The sequence below is a fragment of the Diabrotica virgifera genome, chromosome 1 (assembly GCF_917563875.1).
Source record: "Diabrotica virgifera virgifera chromosome 1, PGI_DIABVI_V3a".
In the NCBI taxonomy this organism is placed as follows: Eukaryota; Metazoa; Arthropoda; class Insecta; order Coleoptera; family Chrysomelidae; genus Diabrotica; species Diabrotica virgifera.
The window spans coordinates 253193097-253212619 of record NC_065443.1 but is presented as its reverse complement, the minus strand read 5'-3'; positions in this window follow the sequence as shown (position 1 = coordinate 253212619).

The window sequence follows — 19523 nt, the reverse complement described above, 5'->3', positions numbered from 1 at the left end:
GACAATTAGGGTTCGGAACGAAAAAAGTGTTTATTTTTCTACTGCTGTATTCTGATTGTATTAGTTTTGTACTTTTGTTGTTTGTGATTGTACGTTATTTTGTGGTTTTTAATAAAGAAGAATATGACGTTGGCTTAAAGGCGTTAAACGTGATGCAATAACATCTTCTACCGAAGCCGAATGTTCGAAAGCAGTACACGCGGAATATGCAGCAATTACCGGTCACGACGATTATGCAACGACGTCAGTTCCACGGTTTCAAAGGCGAAAAATAGGAAGTTTGATGACACAGTTTCGGATTTGTTGATTCCAACGGTTCACCTAACTGCATTTTATGTAGTAAACTATTTCATAATAGTTCCAATGGCACCTGCTAAGTTGCGCCGACATTTAGAAACTGTACACCCCGAGTCTAAAAACAAGAATAAAGAATTTTTTATACGTAAAAAAGAACAGTTATTGGAAAGTCAAAAAACTATAATGCATGTAACCAAAACTTTCAATGAAAAGGCCACAGAGCCATTATATTATTTAGTTAGCTATCGCATTGCACAAGCAGGTGAAGCGCACAATATCGCTGAGAATTTAATAAAAACCATGTGTGTTAGACATAACAAAATGTATGATCGATGAAAAATCTGCAAAGCATCTTTCTACTGTACCACTATCGAACGTTACTGTTTCACGGCGTATTCATGATCTGGCCAGCTGCGTCAAACAAGAACTACCTAGTTACACGTCTACAAAAAACACGATTCGCCTTGCAAATAGATGAGTCTACTGATGTTGTTGGTCTGGCTATCCTGCTGGTAAAACAGCAGGATTGGTGTCACGAATAAAAAATAAAGCTTAGACAAGCACTTGCGATGAAGAAAATGCCGTCAAATCTAAAATAAGTTATGGATCAAGCAGTAAAAAGAATAAATTTTATCAAATCACGACCATATTCCCGATTGTTCTCATTATTGTGTGAAGATTATGGCAGCAAATATAAAACACTGCTGCTCCATACAGAAGTGCGATGGCTGTGTGAGGGTAAAACTTTAGCAAGGCTATTTGAACTTAGAGCCGAGTTACAAATGTTTCTTTCAAATACTTATTTCAATTTGAAAGACCGTTTGTATGATAAAACTTATATGTTCCGACTGTCTTTTATGGCGAATATCTTTCAAAAACTGAACGATTTAAATTTATCATTGCAAGGTAAACAGACAATAGTGTTCCAGGCCTGTAACAAAATAACTGCGTTCAAAAGAAAATTAGATTTTTTAATTATTTGCGTCAGAAAGAGAAAAATAGAAAGCTTTACATCATTCAGTTCGTCAGCGATACGGACTCAGAAATGTTCCAAGATGATGTATTTGAAGAAATAGTCAAATATCTCACTTCCATGCGTGCATCTTTTGATGTATTTTTCCGAAGAACAGAATACAAAAATGAAACTGAATTCATGGATTCATAAACCCAACTTACAAAAGCCCGAAAATATGTCAAACGAGATATACGAATCTCTTTTAGAAATGTCATCAGACACATTTATGGAGTGATTGTTTAAAACGACGCCTCCCAGAGATTTTTGGTGCAGAATCCGTGATGAATATCCAATGATTGCCAAAATGGCTGTGAATATTCTTCTCCCGTTCTCAACAACATATTTATGCGAAACAGGATTCTCCACATATGCAGCCACGAAAACAAAATACACAAAATGAGACTTCAAATTAATGTCATCTATCAAACCTGATATCAACCAATTGATGAAAAATAAGAAAACAGTTTCATACCTTCCATTAGTTAACAAGTATGTAAGTAATAAGTAACTGTTACATTGGAATTTGATTAAGCTTATTAATAAAAAATACACTTTTAAAAACTATTGTAGGGTTCCGTTAAGTATTTTACTTTCCAAAAGGGTTCCGTCACCAAAAAAGATTGAGAACCGCTGCCCTAGACCATCTCTAAATCCAAATTGCATATTTCCCACTGTACTTTCGCACGAAAGGAATATTCGGTTTTGTATAATTCGTAGAAGTATCTTCACTCATCAAACTGATTTATCTAAAATCGCTGCATTTGGTGGGCCTGCCTTTGGTTTGGAAATGTTATAAACAGTGGTTCCAATCAATCAATCTGGTATTTTTCCTTCGTTGTAAATTTTGTTAAAGAAAGTGGTTACGTAGGTAATGTTTTCCTCGTACAAAAGTTTAAGTAGCTCAGCAGGGATTTGATCTGCTCAGATAATGAAATAACCATTCTTTATTAAATACTCCGTACCATAAAAATACGTAAATATTGAATTGGAGACGAAGCAATAAAAAGCGTTAAGTCATTATCACTATTCAAGGTAATTAAATATTAATGATAATGAAATATAATAATACAAGGTTTCTTATTTTTTTTTCTGTACATAAGAGGTCAGATGAAAAATTTTATCGTGTTTTAGATTAAAATTAAAATCACATAAGAATAATAAATGATATTTCGTTGTGAAGCGAAACAAGAGTCGTCTTAATTTAGTTAGTTCAGAGAGAGCCAAAAGCACTGTAACTGGTTTCAACTCTTGTTAGAGTTTCTTCAGAGAGCGCATGTTTGATTCTCTCTGAACCACTAAAATTCGGGTCGCCAGCCTCGATCCATAAACGAAAGATCATGAAGACATGGATGCCGTGGCGGCGTCTGTTAAATAAGAACGAAAGTTTTACTTTCAATATTAACAATATATTGAAAATAAAACTTTATTAGAACTAATCTTCTGGTTACACCATTCGTGGCTTCTAAAATTTGCAAGCCAACGAATTGCCGGAGCTAAGAAGGCCGAGGGAGATCTATCAGGTTACATCTCACTACCCGACTGTCCAGCACTAGAGATGTATCAAGTCAAACTAGTTTGATTTTATTCAACAAACTTGACTTGACTTGAAAACCAAACTTTTTTTGTAAAAAAGTTTGACTTGACTTGATTTTGATATCTTTAGGTTCGACTTGAAATCAAACTTCTTCAAACAGTTTGAAGTTTGAATATCATATTGGGCAACGTGTTTATTTCCAATTCTAATTGAGAGCGTACGTATTTTGACTCATTTGGATAGGTCTGAATCTGACGTCCATCGAGTTGGCCGAACAAAGTCAGCAGAACAGAGTTATTCTTATACCATAATTAAGTGTAAATAAAACGCAAAAATGTTCCAAGAAAAAAATTTATTGCTCTTTTTTTAAATATATCGCATGTTCTGCTAACTTGACAATCAAGCTAACAGAACAGTAGTTCAAAAATTGATAAAAATCATTTATAATTGAATGCTAAAGTATTCTCTGAATTAAATGCAAATTTAATGTTGCAAGAAAAATTATTGCTCTTTCTTTTTAAAAGTTATTGCACGTTCTGCTAACTTGATTTCAAGCTAGCAGAACAATAGTTCAAAAATTGATAAATAGTTTATAATTGAATAACAGAGTATTCTCTGAATTAAATGCAAATTTAATGTTCCAAGAAAACATGTATTGCTCTATTTTTTAAAAAGTTATCGCATGTTCTGCTAACTTGATTTTAAGCTAGCAGAACTAACAGTAGTTCAGAAATTCATAAAACATTTATAATCGAATACCACGCTCGACTGGGACACGAGTGACCATTTTTTAATCCTTAAATTGTTTAAGCACATGCGAAGCTGGTATTTGTATAAAAACATAGTTTGTATTACAAATTCTTAATAGGGGTACCGAAATCCTTTTTTTATTGCCCAGTCAGTGTTAGATATTGTATTTTATTATTATCGAAAACCTTGCAGTCGGAACCGTTGAGAATTGATAACAATTGAATTTTGTTGAATTGTCAGAAAGGCCACCTTTACACCTTCAATATTATTGAAGCAATATTGACGAATAATAATGGTACAAAAAATTTAATTGTGCAGTGAAGGAGAATGGATCTATATAGAGCAGGGGTGGGCAAACTTTTTTTAGTAAGGGCCACAAAATGTTTTTGGTCTATTACCGAGGGCCCCAATGTTTGTTACCTTAACATGTTAGAATTTTTAACTCTTTACTAATTTTGTTTAAAGGGGGGGGGGGGGAAGATATGGTTTGAAATCAACATTTCAAGCACATTTTTGTGAATTTTGTTTGAAACTATGACAGAATTATTTTATTTTTAAATTAAATAAACATATTCGGTACAATTCAAAGAATATTCAAAAAAAATTTCAAGACCAAATATTGAAAAACAAGTTAACGGTGGCAAAATTTTACAGACACCTCAAAAAAAAAAGGATTTTGCAGTAGACATCAACAAAAAATTCAAAAATATTTTATCAGCTTATGAGTTTATCGAGGTAGCGCTGTCATGTTTTTTTAGTTTTAATGATTTTTGAGTTTTTGATATCACTCAGAAGTCAAAATAAGAAATTTTTTTGTAAAAAGGGGTGCAAAACAATCTTATTTATTATTGTTAAAGAAAAAATATCTCGACAGCATTACCTCACGAAATGCCTAAAAAAATCTATAAAAAATTTCAGGTGGATCTATCAATTAGCTTTTGAGTTACAATGTCCTCCGCCTTTGAAAAAAGCAGTTTTGACAACTTTTATTTTCAATTTCTTTTTTGTATGTCAAATCGTAAAGTTATGAACACCTAAATATGTTTTTGAATCGTTTTGTATGTTTTTATTTTTATAACGATTTCCGAAGTGGAAATCGAAACGTCAAATAAATTTAATTTCAAACTTAAATTGTGGTTTATTTTCTGGTTAAATGTAGACTGGTACCGAATCAGTTTGAACTGAAAAATGATTTCTTAGAAGTGGTAATAAAAAATATATCTTCAAAATCTTTGAAACAATTTTCAAATTCCATCAGCAAATTACAAAGTTTTTCTTCATAAATTTTAAACTTATTTTATGGTTCATTATTTAATGAGAGAAATAATTGAACTAATTCTTGATTTTTTGTATGATCAATGAATAGTTTGAGTTTCATTTTAAAAGTTTCATTTTGCGTTCAAAACTTATAAAATTAACAAATTTGTCGCAGTTTTTCATTTCTAAAAATAAAGCAAATTCCTTATACTAATTCACAGCATATTTTAAGAACCTTATAAGACATCAGTATGTTCTGTTTCTATAACTCTTCCAAAAATGCTATTAATGCACGATGATTTATTCCTCTTGAACGAATAAAACCAAAAATATTAGGTATAATTGAAGTAAAGATGTCTACTTGCAAAACATTTTTTGCACAATACCTGCTGATGGATTATGCAGTGACAAAATAATAAATCATGTTCTGGAGATTGTTCATGAACGTAATCTTTAAGTTTACAATATTTGCTCCTCTTTTTGGTGCTCCATCAGGTGTTGCACTTACTAGGTGGTTACGAGTTAGTTTAAAAATTTCCAAACAGATTCTGACTACTTCAAAAATATCGTTTCCATTTGTTGAAATTTCATGGATTTCATTGAGAGATCCGACAAAACTGTGCCGGAAACCCAAATAATTGCCCGCGTTATTTTGAAAATTTGCGCAAAAATCACCCGCTGCGAAAGTGTTAATAGCTGTATTATCTATATTTAATTATTAATATTAGCAATAATTAAAAAAATCTTTAAATGAATTTTTTTTTAATTTTTTTATTAACATCCAAGATTTTTTACGATCTATTTTACAATGAAAACAATAAGTAAAATTAGGTTTGTTCTAGTATCAGTTTCAAACGGTTTGAAACCGTCAGCGAATAGTGGACTAGCGCTAGTAGAGGGGATAGCACTGGTGACTGTATTATGTTCCCTCACTGACCAACTGTTTGCTGACGGTTTCTGACTAGTTTGACTGTTTGCTAGAACAAACCTATTGTTTGTCTTTACAATGACAGAGAGATGTAAGGTCCAGTGACCAAACCATCACGACACACACACACACACACACACACATTAGCTTGTTTACCGGTGAGATGCGCACATACACTGATACGCGAGCACGAAAACTAAAACTGGCACAGAACACATAACATAATGGCTGGGCGCTGTTGAAGGCATAGTTTCCTCTGCTGTAGGCTCTGTCAGGATCGGTTAGGTAGGTCCAAGGGATCATAACGCTTCAATCTCTTCGCTTGTTGGTTGTTGAGAAGATTATGTGCCAGGGTGTTAGGATGTACCCGCAACCTATTTTGATACTGTTCAGAAGATTTTTTGCACTCTTCAGAGACTGATAGTATCTGAAGATCTCTATGTATTGCGTCATTCTGGATATACCAAGGGGCATTAGCGATTGTTCTTAGAGTTTTGATTGAAATCTTTGTATTTTCATAACATTAGATTTGCTAGCTGATCCCCAGAGCTGCGAACCATATGTCCAAATGGGTATATAAATATATGGGTATATAAATGAAAATAATTCAGTTTTTTTCGCGGGCCGCAAAAAATGTCTAAAGGGCCGCATGCGGCCAGCGGACCGCACTTTGCCCACCCCTCTTATACAGGGTAATTACAAAGTCATAACCAATTTTATATGAAAATTGTAACAAGTTCAACTCACTGTATAAATAAAAATAAGCACAAGGGCAATGGTTTATTAATGCCATATTTTTTATTTATTGTTAAAATTTTTAAAAATGATTGATGTTGCGTATTTACTTTATATCTAATAAAGGGTGAGTTAAAACTCAAGTACATTATTTTTTCAGTAAAACTTAAATGGGATACCCTGTATTTTATATCACTATTAAAAAGTACCATTACCGTACTTTAATTTGTATACAACATTCCCTATGTCTAAATTTATTAGTTTACTTTTATTTTTCTTTGCGTTTAAATTTTTCAAAAATACGTATTAGTTTTCTCAGGTTTCGACAAAAATGAATCCCATTTAAATAGCTTTGAAGCCGAAAGTACGTACCGAAAGTTCGTACCCATCCCCTTAATGGTAACCATTTAATTTGATAGGTAAATAAATTCTAATTCGTTATTATTCTACCATATTGATGCAATTTAACTCTAATTTCGATAAATCGGGGTACCGTTTAGACACGACGATAAATTAAAACAACTCGATCATCACAACAAATTGATTCAATCCGATACCAACGTCAACCCAATTCCAACTTTGATAAATCGCCAGATGCACCGTTTACACACAACGATAAGTTGCAACAGCTCGACTGATATGGATAAGTTGCTTGATTTATCGCTGTGTCTAAACGACGCTTTAAATTGGAGCTGGAAGGTCAGATAATAGAACAAGTAATGGAGTTTAAATACCTAGACATCACACTATCTAGCTACGGAAGGTTCGAAACAGAAGTGGAAGATCAAGTTAATAGAGCAAACAGAGCCGCAGGTTGCCTGAATGATACAATATTGTTTATTTATTTATACGGGCAAGCCCAATTCGGTAATACATTAATAAGATATTGATAATTACAGTGTTGAATATATAAGAATAAAATAAGAGAGTACAAAACATTAAAAAAGACATGACAAAGTAAAATAATTACAAAACATTAATTACTAACAAATAACAAGGTTATGACATTGCTAAATATTTAATATGAGTAATTATATCTATGAAAAGAAATATGAAAGGTTTGAATTTGTCTTGTTGATCGTGGTGGAACAAACAACAATATTTTAGCAAGAAGTTCAGGGCAGTAATATATGCCATTGATAATATTAAACAATACTGTAAGATCTTTACGCTTCCTACGGACATCCAGAGAAGAGATATTCAAAAATCGTTCCATATCTGTATAATTATAATTGATGTGTTTTTTGAACCCAATATATCTAAGAAAATTATGTTGAACACTATCAAGTTTGTTCTTGAGGTGTAAATAATGTGGGGACCAAACTGGAGAACAGTAGTCAAGGTGCGTCCTGACTAAGAAATATCGAAGAAATATGGAGAAATAAAAATATCGGAGAAGATATGAAAGGCAGAATTTACAAAACAGTCATCAGAACAATAATGACATACGCGGCAGAAACACGACCCGACACAGAGAGGACAAAAATATTGCTCGAAACAGCGAAGATGAAAACCCTTCGAAAAATCGATGGTGAGACTCTATGGGACAGAACTAGAAGTGCAGATATACGACAGAAGACAGGGTAAGAAACAGAATAATAGAATGGAATGACCACATAAACCGAATGACAACAGAGTAGTCAGGACAGCGAGAGACGGTTTCCCAATAGGCAGACGATCAGTGGTAAGACCACGGAAACGATGAAACGACAACTTACTAGAGGCACATTGAAAAAACAGACAGTCATGTCTATACAAAAAGAAGAAGAAGAATAATTTATGAAAATTTTGATAATAAATAAAAAAAATGGCATCAATAATCCATTGCTTTTATGCTTATTTTTATTTATACAATGAGTTAACTTGTTACAATTTTCATACAAAATTGGTTATAACTTTGTAAAATACCCCGTATAACATAACAATCCTACTTTATACATTTGTAATGGCGAAGTTAAGAAGATTTTGAATATAAAATAAAATACAGGGTGTTCCAATAAAAAAATTAAGTTTGGTCTGCCACTATGTTATCGAACACCCTCTGTAACATTCTAATTAATTTTGAAATGTGAATCTCAAAGTTGGATACAATTTTTGTTATTAACTTTTATTGCTATCTATTACTATAACGGATCTACGTAGCTTTACCCCACTAATCAATCACCCTGTACATTTAATTGGATATGTAAATAAATTCTAATACGGTAAGATTCTCCTAAATTGATGCAACCCAACTCCAATGATAAATCGCTGTACTGTTTAGACACGACGATAAATTTAAAACAACTCGATCGATAATAAGTTGATTCAACCCGATACCAACTTCAACCCAACTCCAACTTTGATAAATCGCTGGATGCACCGTTTACACACAACGATAAGTTGCAACAGCTCGACTGATATGGATAAGTTGCTGGATTTATCGCTGTGTCTAAACGACGCTTTGTTTCATGCCATTAGGGCCAGAGCTGTAAAAGATACTTTTTAAAAGTATCTAGATACTTTTAAGATACTTGAGGCAAAAAGTATCTTAAGATACTAAGTATCTAAGATACTTTTTTGTGAAAGTATCTAAAGATACAAAATACCGGAAAAGTATTTAGAGTAAAAATGTCTTAGATACTTTCAAGTATCTAAGATACTTTTGAGTATCTAAGATACTTTTAAGTATCTAAGATACTTTTTAAGTATGTAAGATACTTTTATGTATCAAAGATACTTTTATGTATCAAAGATACTTAGATGCTTTTCTAGTATCTAAGATACTTAGATACTTTTGTAGTAACTAAGATACTTTAAGGGTATAATATAAAGGTACTCGGTACTCTACTACTCTACAGTAGATTGTCGATACTTTTGTTTTAAAAACATTATTTTAACCCTTTAAATTATCATACAATTTTAGTTTAAGCCAGCAGGTACTTTGAAATGGTATACTTTGGGTTTTGGGGTAGATAAGAAATAAAAGACGTTAAGTTATTACAAACTAATAACTATGTATTGAAAACAAAAATCAAACATTAAATTTTCAAAACAATATAAAATAAACATAAATTCGTGTGTTAAAAACAGCATAAGATGCATTATGCATTAAAAACAGAACATTCAACATAATTAAATTTTTAAACACAATAGGATAGGATATAAAAAATAGTAACATTTTGGTAGCTAATAACTAGTTAGTATAACCACTAGCTTTTAGTAAAACTAAATTTTCAAAAGTATGATCAGACAAGGCATGACGTCGGGGTGAATTAATAAAAGTTGCAAAAGAAAACATTCTTTCAACAGCTGCAGAACAAGGTAATGGCGTATTGAACTTTTTAAATAATTGTTCTATAATATTATATTTTTTTAACATTTGTATGTTGGTTTCAAAATCGGCCAAATATTGTAATAGTTGCTGCTCAGCTTGTCGTTTATAATATAAATCAGTATAGCCAGTGTTTTCGTTTTGCGTTTGAAGATCGGAGTTAATATCAAATTCAAAGAAGTTGTCTTGCATTTTGTTACTTCTCATTACAGTAGTAATGTTATTTGTACTTACATCAAATTGTTTTAATTGTTCCTCATTTTCCTTCATAATTTTTATAGCTTCTGTAATTACCAAATCCTTAATTTCACCAAGGTCATTTTCGATATTCCTGATTCCTCGAAATGCAGTAAGCCAACGTGTTTTAAATAAAGGATTAGTAACTGCAGCAATTTATTGCAGATTGGTTAGTCAACTTAAGAAGTTTTTCAAATCTGGAGTTTAAAGATACTGTCAGAGCGTTCAAAATAGGTTCCACATATTTAAACTTATTGGTTTTAAGCTTTTCAATTTTAACAAACAAGCTTACGATTGATGGTAGAAGGAAACCGTAGTACATATTTTGTTCGCCTTGAAGAATGTCAAGTGCCAAAGCAAACGGTTTTAGTATTTGGCATAATTCTGCTAAATAATTTAGATCAGTATCTCTGAGCCGATCTTGTTTTGCAAAATTTAATTTTTCGTATAGAGATTCCAGTTTTTCTTTAGACTTAAGAATCTGGTTCAGAGCATCGAACATGGAATTCCAACGAGTCACACCCGGGTAACTTAAAGTATGTCCTAATACTTTTTTTATCACTTCAGCTGATTTAGGACGACCTGCTTTTTTCCATATATGATTACACCTAGCTATTGCTTGTTCATGTTTTGATCTAAGAGAACTGGTTGAATTAATTATTTTCATAATATCAGTAGTTGTTATTAGGGCAAGTGTATGACTTGCACAACGTATGTGTTCAGATAAAGTAGGTATGATCATGATCAAATTATTGTCACTTAAATTATTTGGAAGGAGATAATTTTCATTTTCAAATATGTCAGGAATATCCTCTTCATCCTCCAAAATATCTTCCTGATCTTCCTCAATGATGTCGATATCATCTTTTGGCACTTGTTGTTGATGTTCACCGTCGTCACCCGTGTAGTGTAAAACATTATTGATACCAAAAACACCAAATGCTTTGACAAAATTTGAGCCGTTGTCAGTAATTGTTGCTAACACTTTATTTGGATGTAGATTATAAGCAGTATGTATGTCTTCTAATAGTTCAGCTATACGGTCGTGTGTATGCGCTCCAGAAAATCTTCTACATGCTAGCGGTGCTGACTTTCGTAGAAGTTTGTCGTCAATCCAATGACATGTAACACCAAGAAAACTTCGGGTTTTGCATGACCAAATGTCAGCCGTCGTGCAGACGTAACGGATATCATGTAATGTTAATTTTAAGTTTTCTCTGTTCTCAGACACCATAGAGGAAATTTTTTTTACAGCTGTAGGCCTGGATATGATTTTTAAAGGAGTAATTCCCTTAAATAAATTTAAAAAGCTACGATTTTGTAACAACGACAAAGGTGACATGGTATCTACAATAAACTGAAGAAGTCTTCTGTTAAATTTACCCTGTGTAACATTTTCGGTCTTTGTAATCATTTGTCTAATGTTCATTTGCCTATCATTGATATTTTTAATTTTCAGTTTTTTCGTAAGTTTAGAACTTAAATAATCCTTATAAAATGTTGAATGTTTCGTTTTAAAATGTTTTAAGAAGTTACTAGTAGAACCTGAATTTCCCTTTAAATATTTATTATTAGGTAAACACATTCTACACTTAGCTATAATGTCTCTTGTCCCGTCAAGTTTTTCTAACATTTGTTGCGTAATTTCAAAATATTTCCCATCAAAGAGATTTGAGGTTGCTGCATTATGATGTGAGGATTGACTATTATTTACAGAAACAGAACTAGTAAAACTACTAGCAGCAGTAGCACTAGTAGCAGCCGAGTTGTCTGAATCTGAATCCTGATTTTCATAGGTTTTTTCCGAAGATTTTGAAGAGGAGGCACCGCCAAAAAATTTTCTGAACTTCTTTTTTGTTGTTGTTTCAGGACTTTCAGGAACATACGTAGGGTCTTTTTCATCTTCACTTGGTGTAAAAGGGTCAGGTTCAGGTGATTCAGATTCAGTAAATGTCATGTCAACATCGACATTTAGTTCTTTATCATGACAATTCTCATATATATCCATCTGAAACAAAATTGTCAAGTTTTATGTGGCCCCGACCCTAATTTTGTTAGCACTACTATAATTATTTTTTGAATGATTTTACAAGGACCACGCTGCAATAACTACTTAAACTTGAAAAAATAAGATTTTTAACACCCTGTATCTCTTAAACTTCTAATTGTAGACCCCAAGTATTAGAGATTGTTTGAATCGGCTTAATGCAAAGAATCCAAAAAGATGAAAATATACATCAGGGGCAGGGCTTAATTAGTTAATCCTGGAAATATGAAACACCCTGCCTGTATAAAAGTAAATAATTTTAAAACGTGAAATTTAAAGTTGTCCACAGTTTTTATAAATAGGTTTTTTTTGTACAGTATCAGATATATCGAACTTTTGCACCATTGGGAATTGGGACACCCTGTCAGAGCGCAAAAATATCATGATAGTTTATATAAATATCAAAATATCGGATATATCAGATATATCGGATATATATCCAAATGTGATATTTATATATTTTCGAAAAAAGTTACAAAATGGAAAAAAAGCAGAAATAATAAGATTATTCAAAAGTAAATATGAAAAAAACATGTAAAACTAAATAAAAAATTAAGTATGCTAGTAAAATGTGAAATGATATTACGCTAAAGCGAAAAAACAAATAATGCTAATAGATACATAAAAGATAAAAATAAGAAACAAAATTAACAAAAATATAACCTTTGATGCCTTTGAAACAAAACCATAAATTCCTTCTTAAATAATTAATAAATTGATACACTCTTAAGTCTTCAATATAAATCAAAATAAAAACAGAAAAGCAATAATATTATAAAATAACTTAAAAACATTAATTACCGTCAAACTTTATAAGTCTGAAATGTAGGAAAGGAAATAGAATATTGATATATATCTTGATCTTGATATTTATTATAGATAAGTATCAAGATATACAGAGAGAGTCTGTAATTTGGAATAAAGTCAATATCTCAAATACTAATTGTTTTTTTGAAAAATGCCCAGACCCGTCGAGTTGTATTTCAAATTGTCCTTTTTGACATACAATAATAATGTATACAGGGTGTCCCAATTTCGAGATATGACGTCATCGTTGATTTTCTTAAATGGCAACACTATCATTTTGATAGCAATTTTGATAGGGTGTGTAAAGTTATACAAAACTGCAAAATATCAAATTTTTATTATCTACCATTTACAAGATAATAGAAGATAACAAAGTTATATCTGTAATTTGGAATAAATTCAATAATTAAAATAATAATTGTTTTTTTGAAAAATTCTCAGACCCGTCGATTAGTATTTCAAATTGTCATTTTTGACATACAATAATAATGTATACAGGGTCTTCCAATTTAGAGATATGACGTCATCGTTGATTTTATTAAATGGCAACACTGTCATTTTGATAGCTATTTTGATAGGGTGTGTAAAGTTATACACAACTGCAAAATTTCACATTTTTATTCCCTACTATTTACAAGATAGTAAAAAATATCAAATTTATGAAAAACAAGTAATCAAATAATAATTGAATTTAATTATTTCAAATAAGCAAATGCTCATAAAGTTGCCCATTGACAATTTGACAATAATTGAGGGCAACATTATGAGTATTTATTTCTTAATTGAAATAATTAAATTGAATTATTATTTGATTACTTGTTTTTCATAACTTTGTTATTTTTTATTATCTTCTAAATGGTAGGGAACAAAAATTTGAAATTTTGCAGTTGTGTATAACTTTATACACCCTATCAAAATAGCTATCAAAATGACAGTGTTGCCATTTAAGAAAATCAACGATGACGTCATATCTCTAAATTGGGACACCCTGTATACATTATTATTGTATGTCAAAAATGACAATTTGAAATACTAATCGACGGGTCTGAGCATTTTTCAAAAATACAATTAATATTTTAATTATTGAATTATACCAAATTGCAGACATAACTTTGATATTTTCTATTATCTTGTAAATGGTAGAGAATAAAAATTTGATATTTTGCAGTTGTTTATAACTTTACACACCCTATCAAAATAGCTATCAAAATGACAGTGTTGCCATTTAAGAAAATCAACGATGACGTCATATCTCTAAATTGGGACACCCTATATACATTATTGTTGTATGTCAAAAAGGACAATTTGAAATACTAATCGACGGATCTGAGCATTTTTCAAAAATACAATTAGTATTTGAGATATTGAATTTATTCCAAATTACAGACTCTCTCTGTATAATCAGATCAGGATATATATCAGTGGATATATATTTTTGCGCCCTGCACCCTGTAGATACAACCGTAATGTTAATTTTATAATTTTATTTTGATTTCTTTGACCATAGGATTTTAGGTATTCTACTCTACATTGCAGGGATCAGGGATCATAATTTATTGAATCACTTCATTTTTTAAATTTAAACAAATAAACATTTTATTTAAATTTAAAATAGGTTATAAAAAGCAAAGAAAGGAACTTACCTTTTCTAGTGCACTAATATTTTTTCCTTTAGCGAGTACGAACGGCAAAGGCAAACTAACTTAACGCTGTAAAGGATAAACGGATAATGCTGCGGACCGGCGGGCGGGATGCAAAGAACAATACACATCGTCTCTCCCGCTACGGCCGGCGCGACAGGTCAAAGTTTGTCGGATCATGAAAAGTATCTATTTCTCAGGTCCTGAGTAAGTATCTAAGATACTTTTTTGTATCTAAGATACTTTTAGTATCTAAAGATACTTTTAAAGATAAAAGATACTAGATACTTTTAAGAAGTATCTAAAGTAAAAGTAACTTTTAAATGAACTAAAAAGTATCTTAAATAAAAGTATCTAAGATACTTTTAGTATCTTAGATACTTTTTTATCTTTGTACTAAAGATACTTTCAGCTCTGATTAGGGCTGCAGGTTTTTTAAATTCATATGTTTGGAGTTTGGGAGGTCATTTCAGATTTCAGAGTCATTTCAGATACAAACATAAATATACGCATTCTTTTAAGGCATATGACCAGGGGTGGCGTTTTTATAGTTTTGAATATTGAATAAAGAAAAATATATTTTATTATTAATTCATATTTTGGTACATTATTATTTATTTATATTTTAAATAACGTAAGAAATTAGAAGCGCAATATTTATTGAATACTTTATTTTAAAAATATTTTATGCGTAGATTTTCTAGTTACAAGGAAATATAAATAAATATATTGTTGTTTGTCTAATAATTCTGTGTTAATTTCCGGCTATACATTCTCAAATATAATAAATATTAAACATTATTGATACTTATTGAATTTTCACTTTAAACTTATTGAGAGCGTATCTTTAAAGGTTTAGTTAACAAATAATTTTAATAAAAACATTTTATCATGGCAGCTAGGACGCAAAATCGAGTCACAAGACTACGTGCCCTTCGTAATATTGAAATCTGTAAAACTAAACAAATTGAAAAGCTTGCAGATGAACTTTTAGTAGATGAATCTCTAGTTCCAGGATTTCTCTTTGCTGCAAAAGATTACGAAAATATCAATACTAGTTTTAATGATCAACATACTGAGTTAATCAATTTAATCGCTGTTGAGGAAAATGCTGATTTAGATGGGGAAGAATTAATTAGGTTCGAATTCGCTAATTCTATTAATAAAATAGCTTCACTTTATTTTAAACATCATTCAGTATTAAACATTGCTTCTAGTGGACCTCAGAATGTATCATCTGATCCACCGATTAGATCTAAACCTAATGTAAGTCTCCCCAGACTGAATTTGAGTATATATAATGGAGAGATTACCGATTTTCCTACCTATATTGATTTATATAATGCTCTTGTACATAATAATTCAGATATTTCTAATATAGAAAAGTTTAGTTATCTTCTGCAACCAGTGGCGTCTTAAGCGGGGGTGCAAGGGGTGCACGGCACCCGGGCGGCAGGTTATAGGGGGCGGCAGCTGGATCATAACGAATGACAAGTTCCATGTTTACATACGCATATGCACAAACGCTTTTTTACTAAGATGTACCTACCTACACTTAATATGCTGTATATTATATAGCCTACTTTAAAGTGTACGCCACTGTCTCGGCGTGAACAAATCTGAAAGTTTTTAGAAAATACTCAATTTAGGAAGCTTCTTAGAACTGAATCAACAGGGGGGCGTCTGTGAATCTTAAATGTGTTCGAGCGGAAGTTGTTACCAAAAAAGGTCAATCCTTCTCGGTAAACCTTTGAAAAATGGTAAAAAATCTTTTGTATTAAATATCTATTTACGTAGAATAGATGACGTTGATATATTTTCTCTCTACGAACATTAGGAACCCTTTAGATGGGAGGAGACATTTTAACAATTAAAGAAATAGGAGTCCCATTGGTTTAATGGGGAAAGGACCGCCTTTCAAAGTTTATAAAAATCGGTTTTCTTAAAAAATTTTTAGTTTCTATCTGAAATTTGAATTTAAACCAGTGACTTCTTGAGTTCCTGCTTTACGTTATTTTAACTTTACTTGATTAAATAGTACAGTGTCGTGAGTTTTGAAAAACCGCAGAAGTGCCCATAGAGATACAGCATCGTCAAACTCAAGGTAAGAATGTTATTAAAGTTACTACCTATTAAACGAGGACTGTAAAACAATTCTTTTTGTACATTAATGAAACTCACGTCTGGCTAGAGGGTTGTAGTATTTTTATTTATTTTTTTAAATTATTGCAGATGGCTGATGGAAGACAAAAACTTTCTGGTTTCCAATATCGGAAACGGAAACTGGAAAAAGAAGAAAAAGTGAAAAAATGCACGAGTTCTATAAGCAAGTTTCTTCAGAAAGTTCAACCAGGACCATCAACAAGTTCAGATATGAATCCAGTTTTCGAAAAAACTGTTGAAGATACAATGATGGGTGTTACTGAAACTTCTACTGATACTCTGATGGAAGAAATTTCAGCAACGTCAGCATCGGAAGCAACATTAACACCGACCGCAGCAGCCTCGGTAACAACTACTGCATTTTCTGATCATATCAGTAATAATTCGAGTTCAGTAATGAATGCGAATATCATCGATTCATTGACAGATCCTGCCCTTTGGCCACAAAGTATTTCAGATAATGTCAAGCTTTCACTACTTGAAATAGGTCCGGTACAAATAAAAAATTTTACATTTCCATTAGATGATTCTAATCGATCATTTTCAACTACGTATTTTCTTAAGAAACTAGGAAATAATGAAACGGTTATACGGGACTGGCTCGTTTATTCTAAATCTAGTGATTCTGTGTTTTGTTTTTACTGTAAACTATTTAGCAGTGCAATAAATGCTTTTAATGATGAAATAGGTTACAAAGATTGGCGTCATTTATCGAGAAATATAGAACGACATGAAAAAAGTGTAGCACATTTTCAAAGTGTGAGACAATATGTTGATTTAAAACAAAATATAATGAAAGGAAGAACTGTAGATTCGATTAATCAGGCCCAAATGGACCGTGAAAAAAAAAAGGTGGATGGCAGTTATTGAAAGAATTATATACATTATTCAGTTTTTGGCTAGACAAAATTTGGCTTTTAGAGGGCATACAGAAAAGATATTTCAAAATGATAATGGAAACTTTTTAAAACTAATAGAAAGTGTTTCAAAATTTGACAATGTTTTAGCAGAGCACATTAATCGCATTGCAAAAGCTGAACACCGCAATATGCCTCATTATCTTGGTCATAACATTCAAAATGAACTGATAACTGTAATAGGAGAAAATATCAAAAACACCATTGTTAACACACTGAAACATTGTAAATATTATTCTATAATTTTAGATTGTACAGCTGACATAAGTCATGAAGAGCAAATTACAATAATTTTTAGATTTGTTTATCTTAACCCCTTAACAAAAAATGTTGAGATAAGAGAGCATTTTCTTGGATTTTGCTCTGTTACTGACACAACTGGACAAGGATTAATGACGTTTTTATTGAATTTTTTGGAAGGCTTAAATATTGATATTAATGACATGCGCGGCCAAGGCTACGACAATGGTGCCAATATGAAAGGCAAAAAAATTGGCTTACAAAAAAAAATTTTGGATATAAATCCTAGAGCATTTTATGTACCATGTGCAGCGCATAGTCTTAATTTAGTTGTAAATGATGCTGCAAAATGTTCTTTGGAAGTTACAAATTTCTTTGCCATTGTCCAAGAATTATATGTATTTTTTTCGGCATCAACATCGCGCTGGCAAGTCTTAAAAAAAGAACTGCCTACTTTAACTCTAAAATCATTTTCCGATACACGATGGGAAAGCCGCATTGATGCTGTGAAAGCCCTTCGTTTTAATTTAGAAAAAATTTATGATGCTTTGTTCTTTATTTATAGTGATTCAAATAAAGATAACGACACAAAAAATTTGGCATATTCTTTGATTTCAAAAATAAAGTCGTACAAATTTGTTTGTTCCTTGGTAACTTGGTATAATATTTTATTAAAAATTAATTCTGTAAGCAAAATTATGCAGAAATCTACTGTGATACTTCCAGAGGCTGCTAAAATGTTAGAAGAAGTAAAAAAATATTTAACTGAATGTCGTACAGACTTAGCTTATAAAGAAATGCTTAATGAATCAAAAATTATTGCTGAAGAATTAGACTGCGAAATTAGTTTTCCAGCAGTTGGCACTGTACGACCTAGAAAACGAAGACCTATGTTTAATTATGAAGGAAGAGATGACGCTATACAAAATCCAGAGTTACACTTTAAAGTAAATTTTTACTTTTTTTTATTAGACACTGCCATAACTAAATTAGATGAAAGGTTCGAATTGTTAAGTGATCACAACAACTGTTTTTCGTTTTTACACAACCTTGATACTTTTAAAAATTTAAATTCAAATGATAAATTAAAGTATTGCGCGGATTTGCAAAATAAATTGACAGATTTTCAAACTAAGCATTCTGATATAAATGCAGTCGATTTGCTGAATGAAATTGAAATTTTACCGACCTATTTAAAATCTACTTCCTCTGCAATTGATGTTTTAGGATATTTATTTAAAAATAACTTGATTAGCACATTTCCAAATTTGTCGATTGCTTTACGTATTTATTTAACATTACCGGTTACTGTTGCTGAGGGTGAAAGATCATTTTCCAAATTAAAGATTATAAAAAACTATTTAAGGTCTAGTATGACACAAGAAAGGCTTTCAAATCTAGCTATAATAAGCATTGAAAATGATGTTGACATAGATATTAATGACATTATAAAAGAATTTGCTATCCGAAAATCTAGAAAAATTGATTTTAGCTTTTGAAAAATATGGTCAAACATTAAATAATACCTACCTATTTCAAGATGTGTATTATTATCATAAGTATGTATTCGGATATAGGTATAAGTACGTAATTTTTTATAATTTGTTTTTACATCTGGTACATAATATGTATATACATATGTG